Raw genomic sequence first — 15,918 nt, forward strand, 5'->3', positions numbered from 1 at the left:
CAGACTTCCACGACATCTCTTCAGGATCATGTCTTCTACTGTCCACTAGAAGAGTGGCACATCTCACCATCTTCATGACTAGAAAGCTTCAGTCTATCAAGCCATCCTGCACAAAGGAAGACGCAAATGTGGTACCAGGAACTTGGCATTGTGAAGTCTCTCTCTGTTCGTTGAGATCAGCTACCACCCTTGTGGATTCAAGGACCAACTAGGACCTAGAAACTGAAGATACCTCCTCGGAATCCATTTTCAGCCTGGCCTCCAAGATGCCACGTCCTCGAGGATTGGAGGATCCTGGGGACAGATAACTGGAACACTTGTCAGGACTATCTGGGGACATCACCTCACCTTCCCTTTATTCAGAGACGCCAGCACACAGCGAGTCGGCGAGTCTGTTAGACTTCTCAGGACAAATCGCTGCGGTTGTGTGGAACATCCTGACTGTCTATCAAAATCCTTCTCATGAATGAGTTCCAGCTTCTGCTTAGCCTGCCAAACACAGTCGACCTTCATTGATTCTGCATGGGTAGCTGCCTCAGCAGGTTTGGAAATGGGTGATCTGTGGAAGGACAAGGCCAGACATGACGGTTTCCTCACATGCGCCACCTGTCTGGTCTGCTCCTGGAAGCTGTGAAAGAGAAGATGTCACAGAAGATTCTGGATTCGGCTCATCAAAGACCTTTCAGAAGACCACCAGGAAGGCCTGGCCTGCAGGTCCAAGGTGATAGGAGCCCCTTTTTTCCATAGGTGGTTGAGCCATGCTAGGGCATCTCCTGCTAGATAGGACATTAGGAATCCCACCTCGATCCATTCGGAAGAAAACCAATGACCCAAAACTTCATAGTGCACCATGCACTGCCCTAGGAACCCATGGCACTGCTTCAGATCCCAATAGTACCGTGGCAGATCAGACATGGTCAGACAGAACAGGTTCCACTCCAGGAGCATGTTTCAAGTTGATTAGGCACAGCCGTAGGTACTGCAACTTGACACAACTGACGTCAGGGTTTCCAATCTTGCATCTAATGTTTGGAAATGGATGTGCGTCTCACTGTGCCCTATTAAACAACCAAGTCCAGATAAAAGAGGAGGCATTTGAAGGGACTGGGGTGGTGCTGAGCACAATCTGGATTTGCCAATCGGACTGAACCACACAAGGTACATGCAACATGGGACATGAATAATGGCATTTTTTTGAAGGTATGGAAGGACACCTCTGATTGTATAAAAGGGTTGTAGGAACACTATTTACATGTTTGTAAAGGTGATGAACATGGTTTATGGGTTTAAAACTGCTGACAAGTTATCTTTAAGATCCATTTTTTATGTTTTGCACTCCTTGTGAACTTCTTTTTTTTTTTCCACAGCACAACCTGTTTCATATACTGTAGATAATCTATATGCTGGAGAACTAGGCTGCAGTTATATCGCAACACATCTGATCAGTGATGTCCTTTATACATCTCCCAGTAGCTGTCCAACAAGTTTTTGTCATTTGGGTGTGGCTGCACCTTGTCTACAGTTCCATATTGACTCACTAGCCTTAAAGGAATTTGGTATGGCAGGCTCCATAGCTCAGTGGTTAGAGCACTGGTCTTGTAAACCAGGGGTCGCGAGTTCAATTCTCGCTGGGGCCTCATGTTTTTTTTTTTATTTGTATTATTTTAAGATTGTACAAAAGGGACATTTCTTCAATGTTTTCAATAACCTGTTACTGCTCTGCAAATTGTTTAAAGGGAAGCTGTCAGGCTTTGGTGTTACTACTTTTATTATTTTAAATGGTGTATAGGGAATTAACCATGGCACTATGATTGCATTTAGAGTTTATTAATGCACAGGATAAATGCAAAATATATCTGAATATTGGAAATGATATTTCAGTCCTCCTGGTCCTTTCTCACATTCACATTAATAATCTAAATAGAAATGTAGCAAGATAATCAAATAATGGGCCAATGGCACCAAAAGTTAGGGAGCACTAATATATATATATATATATATATGTGCCAACCATAAAGATTCCATATGGTTCGTGTGGTTTTTGTGCTCATACTTTCAGTGTTTCCAGGAAGAGTTTTATGGAGGGCCAATTTATCATCAGAGGCAGGATTATAATGTCAGGTAACACCTCTATAAAGAGGATAACACAGGATCCACTAATCACAATAGATGTCACAGCTGAGCCTGCTCCCCCTCCCTTCACAGTGACTTTTGCACAGGATCATTAGACACTTCAATACAAAAGATAAGGTCCGACCATTATGGCTATATACATGTGTTGTTTCCTGAAACAACAGGAAATGAGAGTCTTTAAAAGCCCAGTTGGAAAATTACAAGATTTCTCATTTTTTATTTTTTAACATAGACTGTGATATGTAAAAAAAAAAAAAAAGTCAAAAGTTTAAAGAAAATGCATTTAACACAAATAGGTCATTTAATGAGGATTCCTTCCCTTTAAGTATAGGACTTAAGGTACACATTTTGATAAGTGTTCATACTCACTTACTAGAGTTGAGCAAAAAGATTTACAGGACCCTAGTGGCCACATCAGTAGTCCTTGTCCCCCGGACCAAAGCTTGGTGAACCTTCTACCAGCTGGCATTACTGATGCCTCTTTTAATTAGTAGGCCCATCATGCTGGAAATACTAAATCACAAGAGGCACTGGACATGTTGCCAAGTAGAAAAGCCTATTTTTCATTGACAGAAGACAAACCTGAGAGGGGACTTATGTGGAACGGCTTGAAGATTTTATTGGTACTATTTTGGGGTACATAATATTTTTTTATCACTTTCTATTCCGATTTTTTTTTTTTTGATAGATAATGAACAAAAACAGCAATTCATGAATTGTTTTTATTTTTTATGTTGCTCACCCCGTGATAAAGCTAATGACAGTGATTAGTTATTAGGTTTTACAACGTCTTACGGTCATAACTACATGTATGTATGTTGGATGTTTGTAAGTTGGGGACTGCCTGTATAACCTTCTCTAATTCACATATGTGATGTCCAAGGTCTCTATTCTATTTTCTCTATACTTCTTTAGAAATGTGGAAAAAATCTTTTTTTTTTTTTTCAGATTGCTCTAAACCACTTTCTGATTTCTAACGTAAGCCAAATGTAATGGAAAACTAGCCCTTCCTGATACTTGTATTTTAAAAGGCTATCCTGTAGAAAAAATAGTCTATATCAATCAGCTTCTTTAAGGATTCACTGAAGAAAGAAGTTTAACTTCACTAATTGGGTTCTTCAATCACCATCCTTCATGAACAAAAGCCCGACTCACACAATATTTTTAGCTAAATAGTGTTATCACCACTGCTGTTCTCAAATCATAGCACTCAATATTCAAGCAGTCCAATTGCCATGCCCTTCCTTCTAACCCATGTATTCTTCTCTACATCATACTACTGTAAATTCCAGGATCCATTTAACTGATGGAACGAGTTAGCTAGTTTACACCGTTTAAAGCTATTCACAAATTAAGAAGTCTCCACCCATATGACCTGGGTTTCATAACTAAACCTTTAAATGTTATGCACACCTATCACCTTACCAAATATTATAATTCCTTGTTTAGTTGATACTAGCTGAAGAGCCCGGCGCTTCCCGGGCATAGTAACTAACTACGGTTAGTTATAACATATTATAATGATTATATATATATATCAAGCTGAGTGTAGAGCCCTGCCCACTCCGCATAGCCACATTCACTATAATATCCCACATCATCCCGTCAGCCAGAGCCACTGGACTACTACCCCTAATATCCCACATCATCTCGTCAGCCGGAGCCACCGGACAACTACCACTAATATCCCACATCATCCTATCAGCCAGAGCCACCGGACTACTACCACTAATATCCCACATCATCCCGTCAGCCAGAGCCACTGGACTACTACCCCTAATATCCCACATCATACCATCAGCCAGAGCCACCGGACTACTACCCCTAATATCCCACATCATCCCATCAGTCAGACCCACCGGACAGCTACCACTAATATCGCACATCATCCTGTCAGCCAGAGCTACCGGACTACTACCCATAATATCCCACATCGTCCCATCAGCCAGGGCCACTGTTCTACTCCCCCTAATACCCCACATCATCCCGTCAGCCAGAGCCACTGGACTACTACCCCTAATATCCCACATCATACCATCAGCCAGAGCCACCGGACTACTACCCCTAATATCCCACATCATCCCATCAGTCAGACCCACCGGACAGCTACCACTAATATCGCACATCATCCTGTCAGCCAGAGCTACCGGACTACTACCCATAATATCCCACATCGTCCCATCAGCCAGGGCCACTGTTCTACTCCCCCTAATACCCCACATCATCCCATCAGCCAGAGCCACCGAACAACTACCACTAATATCCCACATCATCCCGTCAACCTGGAGTCAGAACCAGGTCGCTGAGTGGAACGGTCCTAACTTCCATACTGGGGATCGCTTTAAGAGCGGCCTGGCGCCAGAACCAGAGCACTGAGTGGATTTGCCCTGACTTTCCATACTGGAGATGCCTTTAAGAGAGGCCTGGGGTCAGTACCAATGCGCACAGTGGATTTTCCCTCACTTCTGTACTGAGGATCCCTTTTAAGAGGGGACTTGGGTCAGAACCAGAGCGCTGAGTGGATTTGCACTAACTTCCATACTGGGGATCCCTTTAAGAGAGCCTGGGATCAGAACCAGAGCACTGAGTGCATTTGCCCTGACTTGCATATCAATGATCCCTTTAATAGAACCCTGGGGTCAGAATCAGAGCGCCGAGGGATTTGCCCTAACTTCCATACAGGAGATCACTTTAAGAAGGGCCTGGGGTCAGTGTTATGAATGGGTCACCGTGGAGAAAAAAGCAAACAAGCTAAACCACAGAAAACAGAGTGGTTGGTAACTATGCAGATTGCAGATCCCTGATCTTACCACACAACTAGCAGTAGCCGTGGAGCATGCCTACGATGAACCTAGACGCCGCGTCACGGCCGAAGGACTACATAAGCCTAAAGCAAGAAAAGGGAAAACTAACTGCCCCAGAGCAGACCCCAAAGGAATAGATAGCCCCCACACATGTATTGACGGTGAAACAAGATGAAGGCACAAACACAGGCAGGAAAATAGGCTGAGCAAATGATGGGGCTCAAACTAACTAGACAGGAAAGGGAAGACACTGTGCAACCTGCAAAAAACCCTACAGAATAATGTCCAACACTTCTGATAGCAAAATTAACCCTGAAGTCACTAGACTTATCCCACTATATCAGCACTCTGAAATATTCTGAGACAGCGCAAAAAGAGACCGAACTAGTAAGGGACAAAAGGCCAATTGGCAAAATACTGATAAATAAGAGTGGAAATTCAGCTCAGCCCCCAGCCAGGGCTGGCAGACCTCACAAAAAACTGAATAGACCAACAAAATGAAGTGTGAACATTAGCAGAAAAACTTAGCTTTAGATGACTGGAACAGAGCTGAAAACCAAGAGCTGACAAGCCAGAAGGAATCACCAGCAACTGAATAGGGCGTCGGCTGTCTTAAATCCAATCTGAGAATCCTGAAATCCAATCATCATCCTCATTCTCAGGTGACAGATCTCCACCGATCAAACCAGCCGCACCACCTCCCATCACCACCAGAGGGAGTCCAGAAGGGGAACTCACAACTGGTGAGAATGAACTCACAACAGGTCAGTACCAAAGTGCAGAGTGGATTTGCTGCCCTAAATTCCATATCAATGATCCCTTTAAGAGACCCTGGGGTCAGAACCACAGAGCTGAGGGTCCTAACTTCCATACCGGGAATCCCTTTAAGAGAGGCCTGGCGTCAAAACCAAAGCGCTGGATGGATTTGCTCTGACTTCCATACCAATGAACCCTTTAAGAGGGAAGATGTGCCTATGGGATGGAGGATGTGTGATTTGTATATAGGCACGGGAGGGGGGATTCATTTCTGTCATGTACACACTCCTCCTTTCTGGGGGTCAGACAATGGCTGGGAGCTTATGTTCCTAGGGATGCTATATTTCTCCCACCATGTCAGTGTCTGCTGAGGTGTTGTCAAGTGGGAAAACAGTTGGTCATAGCAACCAATCACAGCTCAGCTTCTTTTAACCAGCTCTGGTGAAATGAAAGATGCTTCGTGATTGGTTGGTGATACACACACACACACACACACATTCATTTTTAGATATGGAGACTAGCTGAAGAGCCCGGTGCTGCTCGGGCATAGTAACTAACTACGGTTAGTTATAACAAATTATAATGATTATATATATAAATATATATATATATATATATATATATATAGCTGAGTGTAGAGCCCGCCCATTCCGCATAGCCACATTCACTATAATATCCCACATCATCCTGTCAGCCAGAGCTACCGGACTACTACCCCTAATATCCCACATCATCCCATCAGCCAGAGCCACCGGACAACTACCACTATTATCCCACATCATCTCTTCAGCCTGGAGTCAGAACCAGAGCGCTGAGTGGAACGGTCCTAACTTCCATACTGGGGATCCCTTTAAGAGAGACCTGGCGTCAGAACCAGAGCACTGGATGGATTTGCCCTGACTTCCATACCAGAGATCCATTAAGAAGGGCCTGGGGTCAGTACCAAAGCGCAGAGTGGATTTGCGCTAAATTCCATACCAATGATCCCTTTAAGAGACCCTGGGGTCAGAACCACAGAGCTGAGTGGAACGGTCCTAACTTCCATACCGGGGATCCCTTTAAGAGAGGCCTGGGGTCAAAACCAAAGCGCTGGATGGATTTGCCCTAACTTCCATACCAATGATCCCTTTAAGAGGGAAGATGTGCCTATGGGATGGAGGATGTGTGATGGGAATATGGGCGGGGAGGGGGGATTCATTTCTGTCATGTACTCTCTTCTCCTTTCAGGGGGGCAAACAATGGCTGGGAGCTTATGTTCCTAGGGATGCTATATTTCTCCCACTATGTCAGTGTCTGCTGAGGTGTTGTCAAGTGGGAAAACTGTTGGTCATAGCAACCAATCACAGCTCAGCTTCTTTTAACCAGCTCTGGTGAAGTGAAAGATGCTTCGTGATTGGTTGGTGATATACATATACACACACACACACACACTCATTTCTATATATAGAGATATACATAAGTGACATCATCTGCTGAAAAACGTACATCATAATCTCCTTATGCCGGCTTTTCACTCTTCTCAAGAAGAAAGATTCCCCCTTAGACCCACTGAAGGCACAAAACCATCACAAATTTTGTCCTCACAAACTCTCATGGTTCCTCTTGCTGTATGGAAACACAAAACAATTATTTTAGGCTACGTTCGCATAAAGAGTATCTTGTGAGTTTTTGATGTTGCAAATTTTCTATACCAAAAAGCTAAATAAAGTTACTTGCACATTTTCGTATTTTTTACTTGTTTCTCTTGTGCAGTCTCTTTTGCTATGTCATGTTTGAAATAAAGCTGCTTTTGTTTTGGATACTTCCTGTTACCTAGCAATTGATAAAACTTTTTCGATAAAGTAATATGCGGGTTACGTGCATTTGCGCAAACACAACAAAACTGCATATGCGTTTTTCAACCTGCAGGTTTTCTTCATTACAGTCAATGGAAAAAAAAACAAATAAAACTCATATTTACTGCAAGAGAGATTGATATGTTGCAGATTTCAAACACGTACCACAGGTCAGTCTACGTTGCATAAAAATAAAAGCACAGTGGGAATGGGATTTATAAAAATCCCACTTTCCTAGAACTGGAAGACGTTGTGCTTTTAGCACTTCAAAAATACACAGAATCAAAAACATAGCAAATAGTAGTCATGGGAATATAGGCTTTTATCAAAATGCTATAAAAACACAAGAACTTTTATTCCATTTTAACTTTTCAAGCATCTTGTGTTGGAAATGCCATGTTTGGAGATCTATAGAAGTGACACCAAATACTAAAGAATACAATGGTGGATAAAACTCCCCAGTATTGGCTGAAATAGTAATTTCATCCCTTCCATCTACTACTTGCAAACCATCAAAATCTAACCTGTTAACCCACCGCTTAGCATCAGCTTAACTAGTAATTCCTCTTTTCTGATTACACCATGTATTAGTGAGTGTATCAATAAAACTCACCATATCTATAGATTTGAAATTTTGAGCAGGCAATGCTTCTTCCATCCTACTGACAACTCTCCCGCCATGCCATTCATGTTTAAGTCATTATGATAATAAAGGTGACAGAAAAGGATTGCCCAGTCAAGTGCAATATGCACACTGTTAGGATTTGGCAGTGCTTGCCAAGTTGAAATAGAAGAAGACTAAAAAATAAATAAAATCTATGATTTTTGAACTACTCCTACCAATGCGAGTAGCACCAGGAAAGTGCTTGCATTTCCTAATGAATTAGTGTAATTGAACTACTCTGTACTCTTGAACCCTGACCTTAGTCTTCAGCAGTATGAGGGCTGTTTTTATTCAAGACAAACTATATTTTGTGCCATTTTGGGGGAACATACGACTTAAAAATTACTAACTAGAAATTTATTCTTGTATTCATTTTTACTGCGTTAACCACATAGGATACATAAAATGATATTTTAATATTTCTTGCAAAATGTGTATGGCAATACAAAATATTTTATTTTCAACAGGAAAAAGGTAAAATTGTTTTACACTGCAATACTAATGTATGATAGGGCTCCAAAGCGGCTTAAAAGTGGTAGAACAGGTGGTCTTTATTAAGCCACTGTCAGGAAAATATGAACATTTTCCAAGGTATCAATTACACATACAGAGCTATCGGCTGCAGCTCCTTGGTTTTTTAATGATACGCTGCCCCTCCCCCATTAGGTTGTGCAGTGTCACGCTGAGCTCATGTGCAGACTCGTCACTGCAGCGTCTAACCCCCTCCCTTTTTCCCCCCTGATGGAATGTCCACTCACCCCTCCCTCTAGCTAGATGAGCTGGTGTAATGTGAGACCAGGCTATGACCGGTTCAAGCCGGAAGTAAAGGCTTGAAGCACATGTTCCATTGTCTAATCAAACTCGAATATAGTAATGCAGAATTATCATAGAGGCAGGAAACTTATATTTTTGGAATCTGCATCATGAAAGCTATCCACAGTGGCGTTTTCTGGCTCATGTTCCCATCAGGAACTGAGAAAATGGTTCCCGCCATCCAATAGCCTGCAAGTAGTTCTTGTTTGGTATCAATAGAAAGATAAATTTGCAAGAGAAAACATGTCAAAATGCTGTGAGCCCCGCACCATCAATACATGTGGGGGGCTGTCTATTCCTTTGGGGTCTGCTCTGGGGCAGTTAGTTTTCCTCTTTTCCTGCTTTAGGCTTATGTAGTTCTCCGGTTGGGACGAGGCCTCTAGGACCAACGTAGGAACGCTCCACGACTGCTGCTAGTTGTGCGGGTAAGATCAGGGATCTGCAATCTGCATAGTTACCAACTTCTCTGATTTTCTGAGACTTAGCTTGTTGTCTTTTTTTCCTCCTCGGTTTCCCATTCAGTCGTCCCACGGGCATGCTCAGTACCCAAAAGATAGGACTTAGTCCTAGAAGCGTCTACTTGCTGCTGACTCAGGCATGGCGTTATAGCAGAGCCAGAAGGAGCAACCAGATGCCTAGCATCATCTTGGGCAAGACGCCTGGAGCGACGATCCTGCTGAGCAGGAATCTCTGCGGCTGCAGAGGAATAGGAGACCGCAGAGAGCACAGCTCGAGATTCCCCCTGTGCAGTGGGGAAAACTTGACGCCTAACATTACCCACCTTCCAAGGGCCCCCTCCTCTCTGAGCCTCTCTACGCTCAAATGCTGCAATAAGGAGCAGAGCGTGGATGTTCTCCACTGGCTCCCAGGTCCGAGCCTCTGGACCATGACCCTTCCAGTTCACTAAATAAAACTTTTTACCACACACCACCCTGCGTCCTACGATGGCATTGACCTCAAACTCGTCCGAAGACAGGTCTGATGTCCCAGCAGATGACTCGGAGAACCGGGACAAGAGAACCGGCTTAAGAAGGGACACATGGAAGGTGTCAGAGATGGCCAAGTGTGGGGGAAGAGCCAGGCGGTAGACCACTGGATTGATCTGCTCAAGGACCTTGAAGGGGCCAATGTAGCGAGGAGCAAACTTAGTGGACTCAACCCACAGCCTGATATTATGGGCGGAGAGCCACACTAAGTCACCAGGAGCAAAGGTCGGAGCGGGGCGCTGATGCGTGTCTGCGGAAGCCCTCATTCTCTCCTTAGAGGCCCGGATGGCATCTTGAGTGCATTCCCAAATGTCACGAGCCTCCAGCGCCCAGTCTGCCACCCTGGAATCGGTGGACGACACGAGCATAGGGAGAGGGACATGTGGATGCTGGCCGTAGTTAAGGAGGAACGGCGTCTGACCGGTGGAGTCGGCCACAGCGTTGTTCAATGCAAACTCCGCCCATGGTAGCAAGGATGCCCAGTCATCCTGCCTCGCCGAGACAAAATGTCATAGGTATGTGACCAGGGTCTGATTGGCTCTCTCAACCAACCCATTTGTCTCAGTGTTGAAGGCCAATGAGAGATTTAGCTCCGTACTGAGCAGACTACAGAGCTCTCTCCAGAAGTGAGACGCAAACTGGGGGCCCCGATCACTGACTATCTTGTCCGGCATACCATGCAGGTGAAAGGCGTGTTTTATGAACAAGGCTGCCAGGCCTCGTGCAGAAGGTAGCCGCGAGAGTGGTACCAGGTGCACCATTTTAGCAAAATGATCGGTGACAACCCAGATGACCATGCTGCCACTTGACTTGGGCAGACCGACCACAAAGTCTATGCCGACCACTTCCCAAGGTTTGTCCGCCACCGGCAGGGGGTATAGTAGACCGGCAGGCCTTTGACGAGAAGACCTTTTCTGGGCGCAGGAAACACATGCCCGAATATAATCTCACACGTCTCGTGCCATGTGCGGCCACCAATATGTCCTCACCAAGAGTTCGGTGGTCCGCTTTGTCCCAAAGTGACCTCCCACCCTGGATGCGTGAGCCCAAGAGAGAACCTCTGGCCGCAGACGGGCGGGGACAAAAGTCTTGCCCGGGGGCACTGATTCAAGAGCGACCAGAGCCACAGTCCTCAAGCTCTCAGATGGGACGATTAGCCGAGGCTCAGCCTCCTCCTCCTCCAGTGACACCACGGAGCGAGAGAGAGCATCGGCCCGGACATTCCTCTCACCGGACAGATAGTGAAGGGTGAAACGGAATAGGGAGAAAAACAGCGACCATCTGGCCTAGCGGGAATTCAGCCGCTGGGCCGTTTGTAGATATACAAGGTTTTTATGGTCGGTGTACACCTGGAAGGGGAACCGCGCACCCTCCAGGACGTGTCTCCACTCAGAAAAGGTGTCACGTGTACCTGTCTTGTGTGACACAGTAACTAAAACAACAAGACTGATACGTGTAACTGTCCTGTGTGACACGACACGCAGGCCAGTAACTGAAACAACAAGACAAAGGGGAGGGGAAACAGTTACAACGGTGGGCCCTGCAATAGGGAACGGGGACGTGGAGACCTCTTGCACTCCCCTGAGTCAGTGTCCCTAAACACTCCTAATGTTCCCTATACAGGCTCCTCACCTGTCGCCGACCAGGATACCTGCGTCCCTAACTCACCCTGCACCTATCCCTTTCTAGGGAACTGGGTGATGTGGACACTGGTCCCATCGCTGTACTAATACACACTAAGGGAAAAACACAAACGGGGAAAACAACTTATCTTTCTCTGCTGCAGTCACCAGGCAGCAGAGTGCAGCACCAGATCAACTTTCAGCAGTGGCTCGACACCTCAGAGCCAGCTGCTACCTTCACCATCTTCAGCAGTGGCTCGATACCTCAGAGCCAGCTGCTCCCCTTTCTCTACTGCAAACACCGGGCAGGCAGAGTTCAGCACCAGTTTCAACAGTGGCTCAACACCTCAGAGCCTGCTGCTAACTTCACCGTGGTTGGAATCCACAAAGGATCTGCTATCACCAACACCTGCTGATAGACCAGCTGACCTTATATAGCAAAGGAGGAGCGGTCACATCAGCAGGGGCCAAAAACATGTAGTAACCCCAGTGACCACCGGGGGCAAAAGGTAAAACAAAGAAACTATCAGATGCAATGACACCCGTGGCCACCTGGGGCAAAACAAACCTTAAGCCAAAGGCTTGAAGGGAAAAAAAAAAAAGGTTTTAATGAGGGAACCCAGAATCTGACACATTTCCAAGAATTGGATGGTAACACATGGCCAACAACTCCCTGTCCCCGATGGAATAGTTCCTCTCCGCCGGTGAAAAGGTCTTAGAGAAGAAGAAGCAGGGATCCTTCCGACCTTGAGCGTCCTTCTGATAAAGGTCCGCTCCCGCACCAACGGATAAGGCATATACCTCCAGGATAAATGGTTTATCCACATCAGGACGGTGGAGGATGGGAGCGCCAGCAAAATGTGTCTTGATGGCGGAGAAGGCCTCGGAGACCTGTTCAGACCATACCTTAGGATTGGCTCTCTTTTCGGTGAGAGCGACCAAAGGAGCCACCAAGGTGGAGAAATGGGGAATGAACTGGCGGTAATAGTTAATGAACCCCAAAAAGCGCTGCACCGCCTTAAGGGAGTGGGGTTCCTGCCAGTCCATTACCGCCTGCAATTTGGTCGGATCCATAGCCAAACCCTGGGCCGAGATGATATAGCCCAGGAAAGGCAAGGACTCCTGCTCAAACTGGCACTTCTCCAACTTGGCGTAGAGGGAGTGTATTCGCAGGTGGTCGAAGACCTTGCAGACGTCTCTCCGGTGGGAAGCCAAATCTCGAGACATGATAAGAATGTCGTCCAGATAGACCACCAACGAGGTGGAGAGCATGTCCCGAAAGACATCATTTACAAAGTCTTGGAAGACGGCTGGGGCATTACAGAGGCCGAAGGGCATGACCAGATACTCATAGTGGCCATCCCTGGTGTTAAATGCCATCTTCCATTCGTCCCCCGCAAGAATACGTATCAGGTTATAGGCTCCCCGCAGATCCAACTTGGAAAATATCCTCGCTCCTCGTAACCTATCAATCGAACAGTTCCGATATCAAGGGCAGAGGATACTTGTTCTTAACGGTTATGGCGTTAAGGCCCCTGTAATCGATGCAGGGGCGTAATTCTCCATTCTTCTTTTGAACAAAGAAGAATCCCACTCCCGCCGGTAACACCGACTTCCTAATGAATCCTCTTGCCAGATGCTCCCTGATATACTGAGACATGTCCTCTGTCTCTGGGAGAGATAGAGGGTAGACTCAGCCCCGAGGAGGTTAAGCACCGGGCAAGAGGTCAATAGGACAGTCGTAAGGGCGGTGCGGCGAAAGGGTCTCCGCCTTCTTGGAGAAAACGTCCGCTTACTGTTGATAGGACTTGGGAAGCGAGGAGAGGCTGCCACGAGAAGTGGTGAGTTCTCCTTCAATGGAAGTCTTCAAACAGAGGCTGGACAGACATCTGACTGGGATGATTTAGCGAATCCTGCTTTGAGCAGGGGGTTGGACCAGATGGCCCAGGAGGTCCCTTCCAACTCTACGATTCTATGAGAGATCTGTGGGAACCTCAGTGGTAGCGACCTGTATGCAGTCCCTCAGTCACCTACTCTCGCAGGACTTGCTCCAACCGAGAATTTTCCCCGAGGACCACTTTATATGAGGAGAGTGAAATCGTAGCCAGGGAACCCCTAAGAGGACCTGGTCGATACCTTCGGGCATAACAAGGATAGATAATGTCTCCTGATGAGAAGGAGACAGTGAGAGCCTCAGTGGAGCCGTCTGGTGGGTGATCTGGGATGGTGTCGCACCATTCACCACTCTGATAGTGACTGGTTGGGGTAGCAAGACCAGGGGGATTGCGTGTTGCTGGGTGAAGGCAGATGACATGAAATTGCCCTCCGCCTCGGAGTCCACGCAAACCTCCACGATCAGAGTGGAAGAATTGAACTCCAGCGTCCCTTTAAACAAGAGCTTGGAGGAAAAAGTCACTGTGTCTAGTAAGCCCCCTCCGATAACCACTAGATGCGAGCGTTTCCCAACCGCTGTGGGCTCTGGTTGGCAAGATGGCCAGTCTGCCGACAGCGGAAACAGACCGGGGGTACCAGCGCGGAACGGGACTTGGAACCCGTGCGGGACACCTCCATGGCCTCTGGAGACTCGGGCGCCTGACCGGGAGGCTCTAGCGGTCTAGCAAAAGTTGGGGCCAACCTATACTGTTGACTGGACTTGGAGTGCTCCAGCCCTCGCTCCGTGAAACGAAGGTTGATGCGGGTGGGGACCGTAATGAGCTCCTCCAGAGTAGTGGGCACCTCCCTGGTGGCCAGAGCGTCTTTGACATGATCAGCCAGAGCTTTCCAGAATATAGTTATGAGAACCTTATCTGGCCACTCCAGCTCTGAGACCAGAGTTCTGAAGAGGATGGCATACTGACTGACCAGAGACGAACCTTGAGTTAGGGCCAGCAACTGAAGTGCAGTGTCGTGCATGACCCGAAGCCCCAGGAGTGACCAGAAAATGGGTGGCACTCTGTACCAGGGGATCCCCACGCTCCCACAGCGGGGTGGCCCACTCCAAGGCCCTGCCCGACTGGATGGAGATGATAAATCCCACTTTAGCCCGCTCAGAGGGAAATCGTGTGGCCAGCAACTCTAGGTGAATGGAGCCCTGGCTCACGAAACCCCTGCAGGATGCACTATCACCCGAGAACTTCTCGGGCAGTGGGAGACGGGACAAAGTCGGAGCAGGGATGGCCGTGGAGACACAGGAGACAGTCTCTGTGGCTGCTTGAACAGCGACCGAGGTAACATCTGCAGCTGAGGTGGAATGCTCTAGTGCTGCCAACCTGACCTCCAGCTGCTGGATGTACCTATGCAGTCGCTGGTCCACCGTGCAGAGATGGAACCTGCTGCTGAGTAATGGCAGAGCTAGATGGTGGCTAAACGCTTGCTCACACGTGGGTTAACTTCACCCAGTGTGAATAGAGGCGAACTCGAAACAAACGCCGGAGCCTGTTGAACTCACAGAGCTCGGCTGAGTGAGCGCTAATTAGGGGTCACAGAGCCCTGTCCTAGAGACACCGGACTAGAGCTCCTCTAGACCATCAGCACTCGGCGTCGCAGCTGCGGTGCCTGCAAAAGGTAACAATATATATAGTCGCACCAAGTGCACACAGTGGCGCTTCGGCGGACGCCACTGACCACACAGGATGGGGAGGAAAGTGCTATAGGTGCGCACGGCGTCGCACGGGGGTCACAGCTACTTGGTGCGGTACGACAGTGCCCGTAGCAGGGAGGCACAGTCGGATGCTAGTGTGCGTAGAGTACTGGGAGCACGGTGGCTTGAGCATAGCCACCCATTGGCGCTGACTCTCACTCTGAATCCCTAACCAACATGCGTATCAAAGGGAGGGGAGTCTTAATGAGTCAGTCACCAGATACATGCATCCATCATCATACATACAAATAAGCATAAGAGTTTATACTAGCTCATGGCCGAGCGGCCATTCGACTCTTTTATAGTGGCGTCCTTCCGGGACCTTCCCAGTGGTGGACCAATCCGAGCAGGAGCGGGACCTGCGCATGTGACCTCCGACCTCCAATGAGAGGTCGTCCCACGGGCATGCTCAGTACCCAAAAGATAGGACTTAGTCCCAGAAGCATCTAATTGCTGCTGACTCAGGCATGGAGTTATAGCAGAGCCAGAAGGAGCAACCAGACGCCTAGCATCAGCCTTGGCAAGACGCCTGGAGCGACGACCCTGCTGAGCAGGAATCTCTGCGGCTGCAGAGGAATAGGAGACCGCGGAGAGCATGGCTCGAGATTCCCCCTGTGAAGTGGGGAAAACTTGACGCCTAACAGGGGGAACATCTAGAGGGAAGG

The 15,918-nt window shown here is 47.3% G+C and overlaps 1 non-coding gene across 1 annotated transcript; it reads left to right on the plus strand.

Moving 5' to 3' along the window:
* The first annotated feature begins 1,564 nt into the window (after positions 1-1,564).
* Positions 1,565-1,637, plus strand: TRNAT-UGU (transfer RNA threonine (anticodon UGU)). The gene has a single exon. It is a non-coding gene; the product is annotated as a tRNA-Thr (tRNA).
* The last annotated feature ends 14,281 nt before the right edge of the window (positions 1,638-15,918 follow it).

Source organism: Dendrobates tinctorius, unplaced genomic scaffold (genome assembly GCF_039654945.1).
Source record: "Dendrobates tinctorius isolate UK_male_01 unplaced genomic scaffold, ASM3965494v1 ptg000103l, whole genome shotgun sequence".
NCBI classification, from domain to species: domain Eukaryota; kingdom Metazoa; phylum Chordata; class Amphibia; order Anura; family Dendrobatidae; genus Dendrobates; species Dendrobates tinctorius.